Source organism: Leptonychotes weddellii, chromosome 10, assembly GCF_054177405.1.
Source record: "Leptonychotes weddellii isolate Sample4059 chromosome 10, ASM5417740v2, whole genome shotgun sequence".
NCBI lineage: Eukaryota > Metazoa > Chordata > Mammalia > Carnivora > Phocidae > Leptonychotes > Leptonychotes weddellii.
Genome location: NC_138378.1, coordinates 36923088 through 36929018, shown reverse-complemented (window position 1 = coordinate 36929018; position 5931 = coordinate 36923088).

Below are 5931 nucleotides of genomic sequence, written 5' to 3'. Positions count from 1 at the left end.
AGAACAAATGCTGCTATAGATTAGCTTGCGAGAATGCACTTTAGACACATTTGACAATTCAAACTTTCAAAATAAGGATGTCAATAACTGGCTAATACTAAAGCCATTTTAGGAAGTTGTTTTGAATTTTGTATGTATATATCCACTTTCTGACCTTATAGATATGTGAAAAGAATTGAAATAAACACTAAGAAATACAAAAAAAAAAAAAAAAAAGATATGCTGTTTCTTGAGTTCAAGGAGTATAATGGTAAATGACACCAAATTAGCCATGAAGTGAGCCCTGAGGAGAGAACACCATCCCCAAAAGAGAGGTCACTGTTGATAGTATTCTTAACGGCCTGCCCATTCAGTATGCAAAGCAACCTCCTCTCAGTCCAGCTCATATCACAATGACCTCTTTATTTCTACCACGACGACACCACTGAGCAGAATTAATTTCTCTACAGAAAGGAGGAAAAAAACCTACATGGAAAATTATTCCCCATTTCAGTCTGCCCGTAAATGAAAATTTGAAAACTCTCATTGTCAAACATAATCATTTCCCTTCAGAAACATCATAGTCTTCAAAGAATTTGAGGGGCTGATATAATTAAATCAACTGCCTAGTTTTCACCACTGAAATTTTAAAAATGATGAGGTAAGCATGTCACCTTTAAACATGTCTGTTTCATTGTGTATTTATAGCATGTTTGGGTTAAGGGCATTGTGTTAAGCTTTCATTTAGGAGGCTCATAATGTTGAATTCTGAAAGTTTGAAAGTGCCTGCCATGTTTACTGGTTTCTATTTCCCAAACTCATCCTCTTCCCTCCCGGCACCTGCCAACCCTCGCTCCAAACTTCCATTCCTCAACACTGTCCTAACAGTTTCCTGACTGCACCCAGCCTCCACTTTTGTTCTCTCATAATGCAGCTTCCACAGAACAAACTGATTCCTCTAAAATGTAGGCATTCCCCTAAATGCCCAGTGATGTCCTCTCCATTGTTCTTACTTAAAATCCCAGTCTCCTACCACAACCAACAGGACTAGCCCTGCTTCCTTTTCCAACTGCCTTTCCTCCTTCTCTCCCCCTCGATCTGCTTTTTCCAGTCAAGCTAACTGTTCTGTTCCTTGAGTGAGCCTGTCTCATTCACCTGAGGGCCTTCGCACTTGCCAATCTTTATGCGTGGAACCCTCTTTCTTTGGCTTGACCCAACATAGTTCCTTCTTGTCATTTGGGGCTCCACTCAAATATCACCTCATTTGAGAGGCTTTCTTTGATGATGACACCTAAAGTAACCTCTACCCCAAACCAGTTACATCCTCCTGTGTTTCTTACTTTCTGAATCTCTTTCTGAATTTATCCTGTTGATACATTTGTTTGTAATTCCATCATGTAACTCCACTACAACATAAGGTCCATGGAAACAAACAAACAAAAAACACATGTTTTTCTTGCTCCCTGCCAAATCTTGATTGCCTAGAACGATTTCTGACATGGGATGGGTGCTCTGTAAATACCTGTCAGATGAGTGAAAGAAAAATCACAGATTACAACTAGCCATCACTGAAAGAGGCTATTTATCCGGTGTTGGAACAAATCACCTATCACCTTGACCAGTTACCCACCTTGGTCACCAGATTTACCACCAAAATGTTTCAGCTGTTTCCAAAGATGGTTCTAGCAATTAAGGGTAAATGAACAAGAATGGAGGCTGAAGTATAAGGGAATAAAGACATAGAACAAGAGGGTCTCATATAAACATATGTTCCACGAACTGAGAACATGATTAATTTAAACCACGGCACATAAGAAGGGCAATAAATGAACTGTAAACAATGAAACTTAGGAAGTATGCCATCTACTGTATGTGATGCCCTGTCGCAGTTCCCACTGCCTGCCGCCCACCTCCTGTGAGTCTCTATAGCACTCCATCTTCCTTCTGCTTCTGTCCCCAGGAACATTCCTCCAACATGGATGTGATAGACAGCCTTCTTTCTATATATGCCTTGTCTCCCAGAGTTCTTATTGACTTCCACAGCTGTGCCATCATTTTTCTACCAGCACATCCCAAATTCATCTCTCCAGCACATTCCAGATCATTGCTGGCTGAATTCTTTTTAGCAATTTGAATCGTTCCTAGAACTCCTCAGCAAGTCTAGACTAGCTTTGTCCAGATGGACAAAAGGCCCATAATTTCCCATTATTCAAAAAAGTCAATTAATTTTTTTTTAAGATTTTATTTATTTGACAGAGAGACACAGCAAGAGAGGGAGCACAAGCAGGAGGAGTGGGAGAGGGAGAAGCAGGCTTCCCTCGGAGCAGGAAGAGCCATGATCGAGCTCTGTGACTTTGGACTACTCGCTTAACCTCCCAGGACCCTGGGATCATGACCTGAGCTGAAGGCAGACGCTTAACGACTGAGCCACCCAGGTGCCCCAAAGTTAATGAATTTCTGAAGGGCAAGGATTATATCTCACTTCATTTCTTTATGATAGAATAGGCATCCACTCAGGCAAGTCTGAAGTCCCATAAACTTAATAGAAAATAAAGACTTTACTATGTTAATGGATATACACATATTGCATGGCTATTTCTGTGTCATAAGCTACCCCAAAGTTAGTGGCTTAAAACAATAAGCATTTCTTAGCTTGTAATTCTGTTGGTTAGGCCTAGGGCCAACGCTTCTCTAGTTGGTTCTTCTGGTCTTGGCTGGGCTAACTCATGTCTCTGCCGTCAGCTGCCGATGTGGCCTGGAGTAGAGGGGCTTCAGCTGTTTATCTCTGCTTCCTGTGGATTCTCTTCCTCCAGAAGGCTAGTCTAGGCTTGTTCTCACGGCGATGATGGAAAGGATCTTGCAAGAGCAAAAAGAAGTGTGCAGGGCCCCTTGACTCCCATGCTTAGACCTAGCACACCACCAGTTTGGCTACCTCTAATGGCCACACAAATCATAAGACCAGCCCAGACTCAAGGCCTTCATCTCTTGATGGAAGATGCTGCAAAGTCACATTGCCGGGGGTGTGGATGTGGCAAGGGAAATTATTTTGGCTATTTTTGCCAACAGTTTACCACAGTGAGTAATGGTGTGCTAGTGGAATGCAACTCTTTAAAGTGTGCTTAAAGAGAAGATACACAGACAATGGTAGGCAGGCAACGAAGCCTAACTTCTTTTTCTGTAAGCCATGACCTCATCCTCCCTAAGTGCGCTTCAGGCTGCTGCTTCGCAGGAAGGAAGTTGGAATTGCAACTGCTCCAGAACAGCTGTGACCCAGGGGGTGCCTGCCTGGCCCGCACTGATTCCCTGGAAGTTGGAGGTTATGATAACCACAGCAAGAATGCCTGAGATAGCAGTCTCCGCAGATCTGGCCTGGAAGGGCTCAGTTAATCAATCACTTGTCTGAATGGGTGACAGAAAGGCTCAGCTCAGTAGGATGGCAGAGTGGAGTTAAGGCTTCTAGGATGGTGCCTTTGGTCATTCCTTTCCAGCCTGCCCTGTTGCTATGACAACCAAAGGCTGCCTCTTAGATTCATCAAATATACAGGGGCACATTTTAAGTGCAGGAGAACTGCTTTGATGGAGATTTTTTTTTTTTCTAACTTGCAACAGGCAGGTGGTACTTCCTGAATTTTTTTCACTGGCGGTCCAGAATGGAAATTTACATGCCGATCAAATAGTATTCAGGCTTTCTCAGGTAGTTAGAGGAAGGTGCTAATGCAGTGTTTCTCAATCCTGGCTGCTTATAGGACTTCCTTGGAATGCTTCTCAAAATATTAGGGCCCCACAAGCAAGAAATATAATTGGTTTAGGGTGGAGCCCCTTAATGATTTTGTTTTTAAGGCTGCCCAAGTGACTAATGTGCATCTGGGGTCTTGAATGGCTGTGCTAATGAAATGAACTCGAAGTCATAAAGAATGATGTTGTTGAAAAAACACTTGTAGGTATATTTGTATTTCCATATGTTTGTATTGGAATTCTGGCTCCACCACCTTCTAGCTGTTTGGCTGTGAGAAATCTCAGTGTGCTCATCTGCATAATGGGGGCACTAATAATACCCACAGCATACCACTTGTGAGAACAAGAGGTAGCATTTTAACAGTGTAGAGTAGAAGAAAATTAAAAGAAATATCGAATTGTAAGGAATGGTCAAGAACAAAGGAAAGAGCTTGGAAATGCCTCCCTTTTTCCTCCTCCTTCTCCTCCACCACCACCATCACCACCACCTAGCATGATGATCTACCCATAGGTGGCACCAGGACCCACCTGCTGTATTAGTGATGACAACACTGGACCCATAGAGGCTGCAAGACTCAACTCAAGGGCCCTTAGTCTGATGGAAGAGGCAAAACGGCCAGGCCTGACCTAAGTGCTGGGAGCAAAGGGTAATCATAGGTTGGGTCATGGAGCAGCATCAGTTGAGTAGCTTTCTGGGGAGGGGGACGGGGGAAGAGGGTTGCCTAAGCCTATTCTGAATGGGGAGAAGCTGGATTCATCTCCAGGGTACATTTAGGTTCAGAGCTCCATGCCTAGTTGGCCCTAGGTGCATGAAAATTAGTGTCCGATGTGAAAAGATGCTTAGCTCATCATTAAGTGCTAGAGGCATTCAGAGCAAAAGGAAGTATCCTTGAAAGATGAATAAGGCTTGGAGAGGCAGAGGGAGAACTGAAAAGGAATGGCTTTTCAGCAGCCAAGACAAAGAGGAATTGGCTGGCATCTTGTGACTTGGGGAAAATACCAGCTGGAACCAGAGAGACACGTGGGGAAATCAGGTTAGACAGGTCACCTGGATCCAGATGTGGGATGGCCTTGGAGTCAGGCAGAGAAATTCACATTTGAAATGGTGGGAAAGAGGTGGCCATTGAACATTTTTGAGCAGAGGATTTATTTTAGCAGTAGCCCTTGAAGAAGCTGGAAGGTTCTTGGGGGGTGGGGTGGGCGGGGACAACTGTGTGAGACACAAGAGAGGTTTATTTGAAAGGAAAATCAGCAGGACTTAGTACCTAACTAGAGATGGGGAATAAGAGAGGAAAACCATTTCTAGCCTGAATTAAGGAAGACAGGTGGTCAGCTTCTAGCATTCTTTATCTAAGTTTTAGATAATCTCGACTTCGGCTGAACAAGGGTATCATCTGGAGATCTTGATAAAATGCAGACTGCTTCGGTGTGTCTGGGCCCACATTCTGCATTTCTAAGTAGCTCCCTCATGAGGCTGATGGTGCTGGTCCACAGACCAACCACGCTCCAAGAAGAAAAGTTTTAGAATAATAGTTTCCAACTTGACTGTGCATGGGAGTCTTCTGGAGAGCTTTTAAAAACCCAAATGCCCAGGTGGATCACTTCAGTCAGAATCTCTGGAGAGCGGGGCTGAAGCATCAGGATTTCTAAAGCTCTCCAAGTGGTTCACTCACACAGCCTAGGTTCAACTGAGCTTTGGATGCTCTCGATTTCAGAGGTTATTTTTTTTTTAAGATTTTATTTATTTATTGAAAGAGAGAGAGAATGAGAGCGAGAGAACAAGAGGGGGGAGGGTCAGAGGGAGAAGCAGACTCCCTGCCGAGCAGGGAGCCCGATGCGGGGCCGATCCCGGGACTCCAGGATCATGACCTGAGCCGAAGGCAGTCACTTAACCAACTGAGCCACCCAGGCGCCCCTTGATTTCACAGGTTAAAAGAACACATTTGTAATGTCTTCAAAATTCCCTGGGTATATTTTCCAGGGCAATGACTTCCTCAAGATTTTTTTTTTTAGAATGGTTCCATAAATAGCCTTTCTAAAAAACCTTGTGCACTTCCAGGGCGCCTGCGTGGCTCAGTTGGTTAAATGGCTGCTTTCGGCTCAGGTCATGATCCCAGGGTCCTGGGATCCCTGCTCAGCGGGGAGCCTGCTTCTCCCTCTCCCTCTGCTGCTCCCCCTGCTTATGCTCTCTCTCTCTGTCAAATAAATAAATAAAAT